The sequence below is a fragment of the Alligator sinensis genome, unplaced genomic scaffold, assembly GCF_000455745.1.
Source record: "Alligator sinensis unplaced genomic scaffold, ASM45574v1 scaffold872_3, whole genome shotgun sequence".
NCBI lineage: Eukaryota > Metazoa > Chordata > Crocodylia > Alligatoridae > Alligator > Alligator sinensis.
Genome location: NW_005842137.1, coordinates 1,959,910 through 1,977,058, shown reverse-complemented (window position 1 = coordinate 1,977,058; position 17,149 = coordinate 1,959,910). Strand labels below are relative to the sequence as shown.

The window sequence follows — 17,149 nt, the reverse complement described above, 5'->3', positions numbered from 1 at the left end:
GTTTGCATACTTTATTCAGGTTTTTTTTTATACAAATAAAAAAAAAAATCAGATTAACAAGGAACCCGGTACATACAGTACATGCCATGAGTAAGATGAAATCTTTCTGATACCCAGACATACAGGCCAAATTAATCAACTATGGATTAACCGGGTCAATCTGTAATTTAATAACAAGAGAGATCAGGGATCAAAGTTAAAAAGGGGCTGGAGTCAGGCAGTATTTCCATATACAAAAGGTTGTTAAAATGTGGCACAAGCTGCAAAAGGCAGCAGCGAAAGACAGATGGTGTGAAATCAGTTCCACAGAAAAGCAGGCATGTTTTTCTAAGGATGCAGGAGTGTCTACAACTTTGATGCGTATTTGGGACTAATCCAATATCCACTGAAGTCAGTGAGCCCGTTTCCATTAGCTTCAGAGTTTTGGATTAGGATTTTAGGTTCAGATTCAGGAAGATTTAAGCACATGCTTAACTTTAAGTATGCTTCATTGCCTTCTGGAACAATGATGTTCTCCTGAATCAGCCCTTCCAGCTGTGATCATTTATTTCCCACCCAGATTAATAAATACTAAGTATCATCATTATTATTTTCCCACAACCGCATAAGACCTCAGGAGGAATACAGTCACTTATCAAGGTTTAATTTAGACCATTCCATTAGTGATCTTAGGATGCATCAACTTTCTTAGCAGAGGGTTAGCAAGCAGGGTTTTTGCCCTAGGTGGCAGCTGCATTAGGGGTGGCATAGCTTCTGAAGGGACTATGACCTTTTAATAGAGCTAAATTCATAATTGTTGCTGTTGCTATTATGCCTCATATTCATTGCTTGCGCTGTTGTATATACAGAACATGGTATGTCATGAAGAACCATACTGAAACCATACTTACCTTTGAGGCACTGAATCACTTTCACCTTTGTGGCCAAGTTGTGGAATCTTCTTAGATTATTATTATACATTAAATATTTAAAGAGCTGTATATTTTGATAGACGGACAATTATTTATGAAGTGATTGATTGGTGAGCATCAAAGAACCAGTTACATTTAAGATGGCAATAATGAAAAGCCTGATCCAAAGCCAAAGCGAGTCCTTCCTGATGGTTCCTAATCTGCTTTGACATTTATATATCACAGGCAGATGCAGACAAGAACACCAAGCCAAACACAGCCTTACTTTTTGTGCACTTATGAATCTTACTTCTGGGACAGAGGCAGATCCCAGTTTTGTTTCCAGCAGTTCTCTCTTGGACACCTGTACCTATGACTTACCGTTCCCCTAGTGAAAGACAGTGGTTGCATCTACATGTGTAATTTATTGTGGAGTAGACTAATTAACTGCGGAGTAAAGTGTCGCCATCTGCACATGCGATGCTATTAGCCTGCAGTAAACTACTTAACACAGCCATTACAGCGGAGTAATTAACTGCAATTAAATGTACATGCAGACGCTGACCACAGGCATAAATTGCATCTGGTCAGTATGCCTGTGCGAAGTGGCTAGTATTCGTTTCGGATTCAGATTCAGCCAATTTGGGGGACAGTGATTCGATTTGGTGATTCGAACCTCTGTCTCAATTTGATTCAGCTGAATCTGATTCGGAGATTTGGCTGCTGCCGAATCTCTGACTCAGCCAAACCAGGCCCATCCCCTGCCCCTCTCCCAGCCCGGCAATGGCCGCCCTGCCCGCCCCAGCTCTTGGGGGAAAAAAAGCCCCAGCTCAGCAGGTGCTGCCAAGTGGGAGGGCGATCCCACTGCCCCCCACTGCCCCATGCTCCCTGCTGCAGCCACCGGGGACTGCCCAAGTCATCAAAGCTCTCTGAATCTTTTCCAAAGATTCAGAGAGCTTTGAATCAATTCAGACCTTTAAACTGGTCCCCTGACTCAGATTCAGAGATTCGGCCACCGAATCGGGCTGGATCTCCTCCAAATCGAATCACCATCCGAAGCTTCGCACAGCCCTACTGGTCAGCCCAGCCAGGAGGGGGCCAGACTCCTACCTGGTGCCTAGCCACACGGCTCTGCACTTTCAGCACCCTCGTGCCCCAGCCAGCTGCCTGACACCACCACCCGGAGCCAGGGCCAGAGCAGTGCAGGAGCAGCCCTGGTGTAAACTGTTCCCCCTGGCTCAGATTGCTACTATAAGTGTAGACAATGCAGTTGGGAGTAGTTTACTCCCGTTCAAACTGCTCCAGAGTTAATTGCTTCAAATTAATTGCATGTGTAGAAGCACACAGTCATATTTTCTTCACTCTATGAGGAGTAAATGATGTTGAGTGGTCTCCATGACATACTTTGGGTGCCACCTCTTTAATGGAGGACAGTAGTGAGGCTTTTTGTTGTTTCCTCCTTCTGGAATTACCAAAAAGCATGAGGAACTCGTGCTTCTTCTGACATTGTCTGGGAGGTTTTAGTTATTCTGAGCACACAAAGGAGAACAGGAGCAGTTTCCTTGAAGGGAAATCATGTTGCTGGGCGATTTGCTCAATCTCTGAGTGTAATGAAGTGTTATGGCATTTCAAAGTTGATTTCTAGGGGCTTTCCTTTCCACCACCCCCAGTCAAGCCCTGCTTTTCCTTGCTGCCAGTGGGAACTTCTTCGGGCTGGTAGATTGCCCTGAGCACCATTATGATCACCAGAATGCTGTTATATTTGGAGAAGGAGAGAAAACACAGAGCAATTCCTTGTACCTTTCCCCTGAAAACATGTTCTACCTACATTTACATACAGGGTTGGATTTTCAAAAGACCATTGCATGTTGGGTGCTCAGCTTTAAGACCACTCTAAATGCTGGGTGCCTTCCGATCTGAATTTGCCTCTGAGCACTGATTCCCAGTCTCATCTGTGACCTTTGAAAATCCACATGCTGCCCTATTACCTTAAGCAGCAAAAAGGGATACCATTTAGAGTTCGTCTATATACAATTTTAACAACCAAATCTGGACTTTATTCTTGTTAGACACAACTAGTCTGGCATCAATGAAGTGTTAGTCTCCCCCACCCCTCTGACACCCACCCAAACAGACATACACACACACATGCTAAGCTGCTCATTTGTCATCCTTAAGATAATTAAATCACAACTGTGAAGTGCCTCCTTGTCAAAACTTCACCTGGAGTATAGTTTCATCTTCCATGTGCCATGCAAATAATTCAGCCTGGCAGAAAGTCAAGTACTTGCAACTGAGCTGCTGTTACCAAACCTGGAGTTTTCAGTTATCCTTTTCGGATATGTAGCACTCTTGCTTGGGAACAGCCTGAACTGAGATACTAAGAGGTTTTCTGCTTTGTGCTTTAATGTCACATCTTATCTCATTGAATCCGGACCTGCTAGCAGCTGTATTTTTGAGCAAGTGAACAAAAGCTGATTGAAAATCGATCGTCGCAACTTTTTGGAAGGAAATATTTTTAAACTAACCATACACTTTTGCACACATGCACACACACAAATGTGCATTTTGGCAATTGTGGGGGGCAGGAGTTCATTGAAAAAGAAATAAAACTGAGCACACACCGAAAACCTAGCAATGGTGGCAACTGAAAGTAAAAACAGTATGATTTCTGGTTGTCCTCAAACCGAAAACTTTTGGGGGTTTTGCATTTTCTGTTTTTCACCAGCAGCCTAGATGTGTTGAAGGCAGGAAGAGAATCCCACAACAAAAATAATTCCATTCACATTTTTCAAGAGGCAAAAACATTTCCTAGAGAACTCTAGCTGGGAGATATCCTCAGCCAAGCTGCTACTGTAAATAGGAAGTTGGCTTGAAAACATTGCTTTCCTGGTGCAATAATAATAATAATTTTGTGTCAACATGGACTAGCTGGGACTAATTTTGGAATAAAACAGTAGCTTTATACCTTCCTCTGCTAGGAATTGCTTTCAGTGCTAACTTGTTAGTATCAGTAGAGCTACAGTGTGGACATTTGTCCTCTGAGACCACACAACTCATTTCACATAGGACACCAAATCATCCTTTGGGCATAGAACTAGCAGTAAACGTCTCTTTAACAATACTAATATCTCTCAAACCAGCCAGCACCCTTGAATGAGCTTTAACTGGAACGAGCTTTTCATTACTGCTTAGATGGCTAAAAATGTTTACTGCACCAGCCTTTGGTGGCCATTTACATACGCCAACATAAATCCTGGTTTGATGCCACAGTGGTTACTGGTTTAGTTTCTACACCTTACAAATAACCTGTGTGCATTCTGCTATACACGCTGTCCTTACTATTTGTTCTGTATTCGATGTGGAGCCTTCCTAATACAGACTCATGAATAAAGCCAAGAAAGACCACTTGGATTTCATAGATGATTTTCTACAACTAGTCAAATGCATCTCTCGGTAAGTCTCCTGACTTCACTAAAGTTACAGAAATCATTGATTTGGCTCATATTCTCCTTAAGAGTTGTGGGCCAAATTCTGGTCTATTAACCAATGCAAACATAGAGTAGCTACACTGATTTCAGCTGAGAAGGACTCCACTATTAGTAGCGTGGTCATCAGGTGGCAGGCACTTCTATGTCTGCCAAGCTTACCGGTACTTTATCAATGAATATCATTTAAAAAATGGTTCGTCTGTTGTTCCAAGTTTTAAATGATCACACTTCAATACACAACTGTAATTATTCATGAATGCTCCTACCCTCTATGCTTAAGATTACTAACAAGCTAAACACAATAGAGAATAAAATAGAATATAGACACACTAAAATATATTTTACTTAGGGCATCTCTGTCATGAATAAAAGTCAACAAGATGTATTACAAATATTAATGATTATTTTGTGCAGCCCCTAATGATTCAAAAACCTGCACACCATCATCAAAATGCAATGATACAGGGTAATTTATGGCTTGGAAAAAGAACAATTCCTTTAACATTGTTTTCAGAAGATGCATCATTTCCATCTATCCATCTTGCATCTTTCTCAAGAGCATCAAGAATTAGCACATGCATAAAACTGAACATAAAGTGGATCCGGGAGCCATTTTCTGTTTGGTCCAATGGGATCCTTTTAACATGATTGATTTACATTTTGTCCTATTGAAATAGAAGAAAAGGACTGTTTTAATACAATGCGATGTTATACGTTAAGGTCAGTTAAGTTTCTACCCTGCTATTACTATAATTAGCACTCCTTTAAACACAATAAATGAAATAAAAGCCAAATCAGCCACTCACCTCAAGTCTAAGTCAAATGGCCTGTGTTATTTTTTCCCCTGGTGCAATAGGAGTATCCTGTCACGGAGGTGGCTGGTGTCTGCTTGTTTCTGACACAAAGATAAGGATTAGACAGAGTTTGCCTCGGATAAGACTCAGATTCAGAAATCCTATACCCCTACGAAACCCTATCTCATCTTGTTGTCCTTGGCTATAAAAGAAACACAAGGTAGAAGCACCCTCCTCAAAGCTGCACGCTCAAACAAAATTGATGTTTCTTGTGTGGGTAAGGGTCAGCATTTGAAAACAAACTCAAGTCTTGTAAAGCCAGTATTTCAAGAGCTGCTTCTTTCAGAGAGAGGTGAAAGTAGACCAGATCGCTTGGGTCCTCATCTGATTTTTCTCAAATAATAAGCGGCTTGGGGATAGGACCTCAGGTAGTATAACCTTACAGTGCAGACTGTCTCTGATTTTCCAGCATAGTGCTCTAGCGGCCAGCCCACAGGGCAAGCATCATTCAGTCACCTCTCCAGCCCTCTTTTGGAAGCTGGCCTCCTAGTCAGCCAAGTAAAGGAGAGATGTGGGACCAGAAAAGGCCAGTCTGGAGGCTTTGTGGCTCAGCGAGATGCCTGCTGCACTAGATGGGGGACAGCCTTGAGTCCTGGCTTGGGCGCTTGTTCCCAATGGGGTGGAGACTTCCCCATTGCACTGCACTGCTTTCCACTGCACTGCATTTTACCCAATAACTCTTAAATGCAAGGTGCAGTGGCTCAGCTTAAAAAGGACATAATCCCAGCCTGTGGCATGGTGGTTAGGGCACCGAGAAGCTGGCCTATTGCAGTTCAACCTCCTTCTGGGTAAAGGGGTCCTGCCTATGGGTTTCCAGTTTACTAAGCAAGTGACCTTAGCATTCAGCTGTTGGACCAAAAACACAGTGGACTTATGCTCGCTCAGTCTACATGTGCCCACAGCAAAGGGCTAATGGAATCATAACTTGTGCAACAGTGCCCTAAAGACCACTTTTATGGCTAAAAACAGCATCGTTTTTGGTGTACAGAGGGGGAAGAATTCCATTGGCAACACTAAAATGTTTCATAGATTTGTACCAAATTAGGATTGTTTGGCTGGGGGTTTTCTGGTTCGAAAAATTCAGAACTGTTGGGCCGCAGGCACTTTCACATGGAAACATTTATGTTCTTTTGATGTTCCATTACTTTTTGTTTCTAAGCGTCCTTTAATCTGATTTGAAAGGAGTTGAAAAACCACACACAATCATTTTGTTTTTCAACTTGCTTGGTATTGCCAGCAAACTGAAACAATTAACAGTTCCCACAGCTGGAACTAGCAGCAGAGAATAAGGGCAGGAAAGAAATGTGGAGAAGGATCAGTACTGAGCAGCAGTCAGCAATGTTTTCTGGTGGCAGACCAGAATGCCCCAGCTTGGGTCCCCGGCAGGCCCGCTCTAGGACCCGGGCACCACTGCCATTGCCACTCTTCTCCCCACCACCGCTTCTCTTTGCCACCCCGCTGCGACATGGCAGAGGAATGCCTCCCACCACCAAACACTGCCAAAGGTCCAGCTTAGCAAGCTGAATCCAGCCCATGGGCCATAGGTTATTGACCCGTGGCACCAAGTGTTCACCGATGGTGCAGTGCATGAGAATATGAATAAGTCTTCCCAAAGGAAAGGATGGAGGCCTCATCCCCAAAACTAGACTATGCAAAGAACAGGCGAACAAGCCATATACAGACTCATCTGGGCAGAGCCAGGTAGACAAAGCCTTGGCTGGGAAGATCTAGTTGGGGATGATCCTGCTATGAGCAGAGGGTTGGACTAGATGTGACCTCCTGAGGTCTCTCCCAACCCTCATTTTCTACAGTATTATGACCCAGCTGCCTTTAAGATTAGTGGCAGTTAGATCAGAGAACAAACTCTGCACTGCCTGAAGAGGACAGACCACAATCCTACCGTGATTTCTTCATGGACTGATCCCAGAACCTGTTTAGGGTCCTACAGACTCCTTTGGGGCTTTGTAATTCTGTCTCACATTGCTCACAGATTGCAAGAATAGGACCTGGCAGCTCTCGGGTGATATACAGACTCCACTGGCACCATCATTAATGGGTCTTCTTCATCTCCAGCCTCTGCAACCAGTGACGATAACAGCTATGTTCTTTACCATAGAGTCTCTGCACTTTTAAGTCCAGAGGTCTTCAGTAACTGGGAGACATCTCTAAAAAAAGTGGTAACAGCAGTAGAAATAGGTAGGATCTCTTCCAGTGGTGCTACTCCAAGTCAGCTCCTCTTGCTGTTTTGCTTCTGGATGCTACCTGAGTCACGCTCACCAGCAGGTTCCAGTAGGTCGCTAGCCCTAAATGGCCCACCGGAAGTAGGAAATGAATGGCAATGTTAACAGCAGTCACCAGTTCCCAAGTCAAAGGAAATTTCCAGGTGTCTTTAATAACATTCCCACCCCTGTGTTGTAATTACCCATTCAACTGAATGGTAATAATAGGAACTAGTGTACTAAGTGGCATATCAAGAATCATGTTAGCATATCAGTCTAAACAGGAATACTAGAAAGACTGCAGCTTAGAGAAAGGCTTAAAGTTGTTACAATGATGTCAGGAGATATGGCATAAAAGGTGCACTCATTAATACCTAATGGGTAAATAAATAAAAGATGCCACTAGTCTGTGAATCCTGATTCTTCCTCCCCGTCTCACACCCTGTGTTCCTCCTTCATCTTTATTCCTGTCTAGAACCTCACCCCCAACCCCCTTAGGTACTCTCTCTCTCCATCTCTCATTTTCTCACTGTCTTTGGTACACATATATAATTGTCTGTAATTGCCTGGTCACTAAGGAAGGCTAGTGCTATGGGTGAGACATTACAGGGCGACTCAGGAGACCTGGGTATTTTTCCAGGCCCTGCCATAGCTTCCTCCTGTGACCTTAGGCCTGACACACAAACCCTTGGTCTCACTTCCTCACCTATGCAATGGGGATCTTCTTCTTTCGTATGGCGGCAGGTATCGGCTTCCAAATCTACGAGCCACTGCCTGGTATTGCTGCTCAATGTGCAGATTCTATCTACCCTGTCTGGGCCTTTGGAAAATGTGCAGCTTTTGATTAAGTGCTGTGCTGGTTGCTGGGCACTACATTCATGCAGGGAGGCTGTCCAAATCATCTGTCCCCTATTTAGATCAAAAATACCTTGGAGCATGGGCTGGCTTGCTGAGCAGACAGGAGGAGCCTAGGACTCCAGGGCAGCATCGGTAGGACATCTGGAGGGTGCTCTGCACACTGCCTAGTACAGTGGGGGCCAAACTTTTTGGCAGGCGTGCTACAGATTAAGCCTGCACCCTCCCCAAATGCCACTCTGATCCCTTTCCCCTGGTTGATCTGCCACTCTGCTTTCTACTCCTGCCTGATCCTGTTGCTGCCTGCCCCTCCTTGATCTGCTGCGTGCTGCACATGCAGGCTGCCAGTGCCGCTTGATGCATTCATGCTGTAGGTTGCCCCTTCCTCCCCGCTTCCCAGCCCAGCACCTGGCCTGATGGTTGGGATCGCTTTGCTGTAAGGTGGGAGATGGTTTAAACTCCCTCTGAGAGAGAGAAGCTAGATCCTAGATCTGCTTCTGCTCCCTGGGCAAGTGCCCAGCCACCAGGTTATTGGGCTAAAAGATGAAAGGTCCCTCCCCTTTCTCCTCCTTTTACTGCCAGTAGGTGCACGCACACGAGTGGATTCGGTGTCTATCTGTGCTGGAGGAAGATCAAATAGTGCAAAAGTGCCAGACGTCGCCATTATGCAGCTGCAGGAGTGCAATGGGATTTGGCCGATTGCACCCTCCCATTCTGCTCTTTGGGTTTCTCTGTTCTTCCGCCCTTGGAAATGCCAGAAACAGTTAAAATGGGACATGCATATCCCGAGAGAGCATGCTGAGAAGAGATGGATGGAAACGAACATATTAGCTGCCTTTTTGAGCATGCACAGCTGAGAGCACCTGCCAGGTAACCCAACCCACCTGGCTTCCCTCCAGAGGGCAGCTCACTTTGGTGCACTAGTTGAACTCCCAGCATGACCCAAACTGGCCCACCTGGGGAGCTTTGAAATGCCTCAGGGAGGAGGAAGATTAACATGGAAACATGAAGACTGAAAGAGGAGACCCAGGCAGGAAACAAAGGCTTCTCAACGTGAACTCTCTTCCTCTTCTTTGGATGTGACCTCATCCTGCCTGCCATCTGGCAAACACCTGGCATGTACCGCCTGTTCCTGAGGCCGGGTCAGGGATGGCTGTGGACAGCCAAGTGCTACTGGACTTGGCAAGTTGAGCCATCTGTCTGGCTGACTTGCTCAGTCAGTTCCCTGGCAAGGAAGCTGGAGTGGTGTTTAGTTGCCGGGGGGAGGAAGGGGCTGGCTCAAGATGGCATAAAGGAAAGAGCAGAAGACTCTTCTATGCTTCTCCTGGCATCAAATCTAATCTTAACCCTTCGCAGTGTTGTCAACCTGAGAATGGAGCTGGGGGAACAATAGATGGTTCTGATTCATGGGCTGTTTTGAAAGGCCAAATCAAAACCAGTTAGGGTTAGACCAAAACCAAGTATTTTTAAGATTATTTTAGGGTAAATCAAACAGTAGAAAATTTACTCATTTGTAGATCAAAAAAAATTTTGTTTTGGTGATAACAAAAGGCTTGGGCAGAGCCGTCCCTAGGGTATGGTGAGTCGGGGTGACCGCGCCAGGCCCCGCACTTTGGCGGGGCCCACAGAGCTGGGCGGAGCGGCCACGGGTCCTCCTGCGGGGCCCGCCTGGAGCTGGCAGCTCAGCCCCGGGCCATGGAAGAAGCACGGAGACCACCCCACCACCACCACCCCCCTTTGCAGGGGTACCACAGCCCCGCGCAGCATTAAGGGGGCCTCACACAGGCTGATCTGCCCCAGGCCCCACGCCCCCCGAGGGTCAGCTCTAGGCTTGGGTTTGTCCATGCTTAAATATTTTATTCAATAAAATACCACGGGAATTTTGGAATGAAAAAGAATGTTTTTAAATAAAAAAAGAAAAACCTGATCTTTGTGGACTTCCCATGGCATCTCATTCCTAAAGGAACAACTGCCATGGATTCTCAGCATTGCTAAGATCTGCATTTGTTGCCTTGAAGAAACGGTGTGAACAGTTTTCCCAGCCAGAGCTGGGAAAGCGTGTGAGTATCTGCAGCTCCTATTGGGTCTCAGCCTGATTTCCTCACATCGGAAAACTCCATTGAGACTAACCGAGATCTGCACCAGCATCACTGAGATCAGGCTCTGATGCTGGGCCCTGTTTTGAGCTCATTCCTCTTTGGCCAATGCCGTGGGTACAAAGGTCTGTTAACTAGCCCTCATAATGTATCTTAGTATAGGATGATCTCCTGGGAGAGTGGGGATGGGCTAGCAGAAAGAGCTTGACACTACCCCCTTGCAGTCCTTGATGTAGGGACAGCAAAAAGGAGGGTAGACTGGCAGAAAGAGAGAGGCCTGTTTGAGGATACTTTATTATGGAGATTCGGGGCTGCTGTACAGCTCCATAGGAAACCAGAGCCTCACAATCTAAATTAAAATGGCCCTAATTCTGCTCCACTTTATGCCAGCAATCCCTGTGGCCCCAAACTGCCTGCGTCAGAGCCTGGGGGACACTCAAATACTATAAAGACTTGTTTGCCCCTCGGCCCCCATTACGGTAAATGCTTTTTCAGGAGTTTTGACAGTAAGTACAATTTAGCAGCCAGCACAGAAGCTCCGCTGCTCTCTGGAGCAGGAAGTTTGATGAGTGCTGCCCTTACATCTCACTTTCTCTCTCTCTCTGCCCAAGGACTGGGTCGTGAACATTTTTTCAGAGCCCGGAGGAGCTGGGACTGTCAGGATGGGATGTGATCAGCTTTGTGCTGCCCATGGCATTTGGCCATGCAATTGGGAAGGGAGCAGAGAGGTGGGCCATTTCTTTCTATATGCAGAACAAAAATGGGCAGTGACATGGGACAGGGGTAGCTGTCGATATGAAAGGAAGCCCGGCAGCTGGCTAGACAAGTGAATAACCAGGCCCCAGACTTGGTGAGCTTTTGCAAGAGCAGGCTAAGACTCAGAAATAAACTGATCCCCAAAACCAGGGGTTAAATCCTTCCCTGGACCCACCCTCTTGATTTGGAAACAGGGAAAAAAATCCTCCCCTGGGGCAAGGTAGCAAACTGTGAAAATGAAAATCCAGGGCTGCTTTTGGGTACCACGACTGGGGACTTCTAAAACGATGCAGTATGAATAATAAAAGGGAAAGGAAATATGCATTGATGTTGCTCCTGATGCAACAGGTGCTGATAAGGGGGCAAAAGACTCTGTCCAGTCATTTCATATCTGGTGTATTTAGTGTAGAGTCTGTCGATCCTGGATAGGCCTCATCAGCCATCTACAGATACAGAGACAGGGCAATCATGGAAGATAATCATCCTCGACTGCGAGGGATTGCCAAAGAGAAAGAAGATAGAGTCTGATGTATTCCCACACGAGCATCAGTAGCAATCACTCTCAGCAAACGAAAAGCTCTAACGGCGTCTTCACTTGTACTTTCACTCCAAATGTGTTTTCCTGGGACAGATTTTTCAAGTGGAATGAAAGCTCAGGGCCAGGAATACCATGGCAAGAGTTTCGCCGTGCACCAAGATGTCTTCAGCAAAAGCATTAAAGCTAAAAGCTGCACAACACGATGCTTTGACTGACGCAATGAAAGAAGGAGACAAGGCAGTTCTGTGTTTCTAGGATGGCACAATGCGGGGGGGAATGCAGACTCCCAGGAAAACGGGTCCCCAAAATACTTTATTCTCACAAGAGGCAAGGCGACTCTTTCAAACTGTTACATTCAGATCTGGTACACATAGGAGCTGATCCACTGGAGCCAGTAGAGATGTATCCACTTCACTCGATCTCTTGTTTTTCCTTTTTGGAGAGGTTTCATGAAAACTTTATTAGAACTCATGGATAGTTTTCTTTCTGCTAAGTCCTTTTTCTCATAAACTTAGCCCAACAACGCCTCAGAGCAGCTCCTTCCAGCTGACGCTCAGAACACGCCTCATCATTTGGCTTGTTGCAAAGGGATGATTGAAAAGAAGCTGAAGCTACAGGAGTCCTGGCAGAGCCGCACGGTAAGTAACACTCCTTGCAATATTCTGCTCCCAGGCTCCAGTTACTGCTCCATGGCAGGAGCAGCAGAAATAACATGTCATGGATCAAATCAAGAATCCAGAGCCACCCACCCCACACATGCCTGAGTTGCAACAAAACCCAGCGATCCTGGATTGGCCTCATCAGCCATCTTTGGACCCACAGATAAGGCAACCATGAAAGACAATCATCCTCAACTGAGAGGGACTGCCGATGAGGGTGTCTAACTTAAGTCACAGGAAGTGGGGAACAATTACTAGAATGGAAATGATCACAGCCAGCAAAAATATGCCTGGTCCTATATACCCAGATCTGTTGGTCAAGGTAAAGAATAAGGAAGGATGGCACAAGCGGCACTGGACTCATCCAAACATTGCTGCTTATGATAGAAGTAATAACGTAGAAGAGTGGTTTTCAACCTTCTTTCATTTGCAGGCCCCTAAAAAAATTTTAATAGAGATGTGAACCCCTTTGGAAATTTCGAATCGAGTTGTGGACCCCTATGAATGGGAAGCGTGGGTATTCACATACTTTCGATTGATCATAGTCATCTTTTGCAGACCTTTTAGATATAGTCTACTGCCCCGCAGGGGTCGGCAGACCACAGATTGAAAACCTCTGACCTAGATATCACAAACATTCATCACTGGGCCAACTCTGGTTCCCCCCTGTCTGTAGGTGTGTTGTTATGCATGGCAGTGGGCACAAAATGACATACATCAATGCTGAGTGTTTGAAAAATCCCACCAAAGGTCCTTCCGCATCTTTCAATAGATTTCAGTGCTGGGGGCAGTATCTGGCTGCTGAATAACAAAGAGGCAGAGGAACTGTAAAGGGCCCCAAGGGAACAGAACTAGGCATAATGAGCTGCAATGAAGCACAGACAACTTGAAGATGAATTTCAGGCAGGACTTGCAGGCAGTAATATCCACCGACTCATTTAACTAGTCCCCTAGGGAAGGAGCCGGAGCCCCAATACACACGGCATTTTAAATTAGACGGGACAGCCCCTAAGACAGTAGTCTTTATGGTGGGATTGTCTACCGAACCTACGGGAGTTTGGCACTGCTGTCCCAAGTCGGTGTCTGTTTGGGGCCAGTCCCATGTTGACAGACAAAGGGGGATAGTTATCTATCTTAGGCACTTAATATGGTTCCTCTTTTAGGGGATCAGACTGCCTCTCACTATTTAGCATCTATGCTTATCATACCCCCATGTGATGCAACAGTACACTATACCCGCAGTGCTCAACCTCCGGCCTGCAGGCCAGATCCAGCCCACAAGGTCACGTCATCTGGCCTGTGGGGCTCTCCACAAGTCCAGATATATGGCAATGGGGAAGTGACCACAGCATTAACTGCCTGCTGCCAAATTTCGAGACCCGTGGGGAACCCCCCAGGCCAGAGGACATGGCCCAACTGTGCTGTGCTGGCCCTTCCAGTCCATGGGCTTGGAGGGCCGAGCACCATGGCACTATACAGACATGGACCCAATGCACAAGGAAAGGTCACACTGGGGCCCTGTGGCAGAGGGCTGATTTGAATTTTCTTTCCCACACCCAAGTCCAGCAACGTGACAACTGGGCTGTTCTCCTCCCTCCCTATCCTGTGTGACCTGCTAATCCTTTCCCCTCCTTTAACTTTTATGAAGCTCTGCAGGTGTCACATGAGCAGATTTCAGTTTCTAGATCTATTAAAGAGTCACTGATCGGGGACAGCCTGGTCAGCAGCTCTGCAAGCTGATCCAAGGGTGAGGAGGACTGACATGGGGTGACCCCATTCAGCCCCCCTGCACTGAGGCTGGGATAGATTTCCAGGGTTCATTTAGTTAATTGTTTCTCCCCTCCTGCAATAATTGCTGACCAGCTGTTCCCCAGCTTCCCTTCTTAGCTTGCTCCATTACACAACCACTCGAGTCTTACTGCCGTGTTGCTTAATTCCTTCCGTGCTTTGGCCTCAAACCATTTTTGGTTTGTTTTTCTCCTCCCTCTTCTTGCTGCATCCTGCAGCTACCACAGGCAGCTACAATGGCTCCTCTCAGCCATTTTTGCATAAGGTTGAACACAGATTTCAGCGAGTACAGCTTCACAGATTTTAAGGCTGGAAAGGTCTATGGGGATGATCTAGTCTTGCTGCATCACCCAGGCCACAAGGCTTCTTTGAATTAACTCTTGCATCAGGTGCAATAGTTATGCTTGAACAAAGCCAAACAGCCAGTGATGGGAAAATCTACCATAAGTTTTAGTAATGGCTAATTGCTGTCCCAGTTAAGTGTAAACACTTCTAGATTTTGATCAACTTGCCTCTTAACCCACTCTTTGAAAACCTAATGCCTCATCTTCTGCCTCTTAATCAGTCCTATAGCTCTTCTGTGAATTCCCTCCAGTTTTTCCCGGGTTGTTGGTTGCAGCTCCAGTTTTTTTAAAACACTCATCTTAAAGCTGTGGATGTGGACTTTCTCAGCAAGATGTAACAGGAGTCCCATTACCTTGCACAACACTGAACTTAGCATCCTGCATGCTTTCTCAAGACACTTTGCAACTGCTTTTCTAAGTCTGTCATTCTGCAGATATTATGAACAAGGCCATTCTTGGCTGGCAAACTGCAGAGTATTTCAAAATATTTAATACTGAAATTGTGCTAGGTGGTGTCAAGACAGAAATGACTTACATCTTGTGTAGACTTGTAGGCTATGGGCAGGTGCATCTGTTAACTGCTTTAAGAAGAAGCGGGGAACACAAAAACATTAGATTGCTATGAATGAAACAGGGTTAAAGTTGCATTGGCTTTGCTACACTTGAATTGCTAAAGGAGCACGTAGACCTAACAGTTATCTTCCCAAGGAGCAAAACTCTGGGGGATGTGATACATTCCCCATATTTGTCTTTCTTTTACATAAGCCAAACAATTATTTATGCACGTAGCCTTTATAAGAAACATACTTAATGTGGTCAGCCTCCAAGTCAAACTGAGATTTGCAAAAGCAATTCCTTGGTACTGAGAGTAAGTTTGCAACTGCAGATGACTAACATGAGAGAGAGAGCACGCATAGGCCTGCTGTGTTGGGGGGCAAAGTGGAGGAGTCAAACCTGACTGTTTTGCAGCAGAAGAAATCAAGCTGCACTTTATCTTACTACAAAGCCTACAGTGGTTTGATTAGCAAAATAAATTAACACTTACCTATTTACCAAAAACAACTGCTTTTGAATCCTCTGCAGTCTAGAGCTTGCAAGGTTTATTCTCTCACTCAATATTAAATCACGCTGTATTGCAGCAGCAACAGCTGCTGCTAAATTTGCCAGGCTCTGGAAGTTGCTACACAGCCTAATCTGATCTAGCTAGAAAATTAACTCATTTGCTTTTTTGGCAATGATAACTGCCCTTGAACTGTCTATCTGCAGGTGAAGGCCCCAGCCCTAGACTTTCCCCATTCACATTACTCAACACATCTACTCAGAGCCTGTATACACCATACATTCAAACAGAGGGTCAGCCTCAGACATGCCCGAGTATCAATCAGGCCCGTTCCTCCTCTCAGATGACAGGCAGCCCATCTGAGTTGCTGTATCCAGTCCCTCTCCTCTTGCTTTCTGCCTTCCCTTGGCCTTCTCACCTGTTTTCCATGTTGCCTCCAAGGTAGCTCTTTGCTCTATTTGATTACAAAGCCTCTGCCTTCGCTACCATCTGACAGAGCTCATTTCCACTATGCCCCAAGTTACTTGCTTCATCTCCAGTGCCCCTTGTTGTCTATCTGTTGGGCAGAAATTTTAAATACTTCTACCTGCTTCTTCCCCATATTTATAGGAGACAGGGCTTTCTCCAAGCCTTGCACAAGCTTACCTTTGCTGAAAATGTCTATGCCTTTATTCCCTGTTACTTTCACACTCAAAGAATCAGAGAAAATTGGCCTAGAATGGATTTTGAGGGGTCTAGTCCACTCCCCTGCCCCAAGATGGGATCGGCTATGCCCAAGCCATTCCTGACAGCCATTTGTCTAATCTACTCTTAAATACCTCCGATGGTAGAGGTTGCAGAACCGTCCTAAACAAACTGTTCTGGTGTTATACCCTCCTTATAGTTGGACAAGTTTTTTTCCTGATATGAATCTCCCTGTTAAAACTTAATCTCAACACTTCTGGCCCTGTTCCCTGCCAACATGGGGAACAGTTTCAGATCGTCCTCACTGCGGGAACTTTTTACGTACTGAAGACGGTGCCCACATCTCCTCAGTCTTCTTTTCCCTAAACACTTTTTCCATCACAGCTGGCAAGCCCTCATCCTGGGAGGTCCCCATGTGCATCTTGTCAGCCAAGTCATCAGATTCCCACATGCTTCTCCACCTAACCGGCTCCTCTTGCATCTCTCCCACCAGCTTCCTGAAACAATTACACCAGCAGGCAGCTCTCACACCACGTGGTTTCCCCAGCCTGGCTTGACAGGACCACGAAGGTGGTTTTCTGTGCAAATCAAGGCCAGGACCCGGGTGGAGGAATCCAGGGTCAGGATCCTTATCTGGCCATGAGTCCATGGGGCAGGTGGAGGACAAGACAACAGCAGAATTAACCTGGGTGATGTGGCCTTTCCCAAGCCTTCTGGTACCGCCTATTTTCCTTAACATCCCTCTCAAAAGTCCCCTCTTCGCTGGTCTCTGGGCAGTAACTAGCTGGCTTTGCAATAGTTTTCCCTAAGTCAGCCCTGTCCCTATGATAAGACACAACAGTGACCAAAAGCAGTACTTAAGGATCAAAACCCCCACTGCTCACTTATCTCACTCTGAGAATCCAACCAAACCCA

At 45.9% G+C, this 17,149-nt stretch overlaps 1 long non-coding RNA gene across 1 annotated transcript; it reads right to left on the bottom strand.

Annotated features, from left to right (window-relative positions):
- Nucleotides 1-4,762: 4,762 nt before the first annotated feature.
- On the bottom strand, nucleotides 4,763-15,741 carry LOC102383120. The gene is made up of 3 exons (XR_324033.1): nucleotides 15,536-15,741; nucleotides 5,188-5,276; nucleotides 4,763-5,046 (listed from the first exon to the last, which is right to left on the bottom strand). It is a non-coding gene; the product is annotated as an uncharacterized LOC102383120 (long non-coding RNA).
- Nucleotides 15,742-17,149: the final 1,408 nt, after the last annotated feature.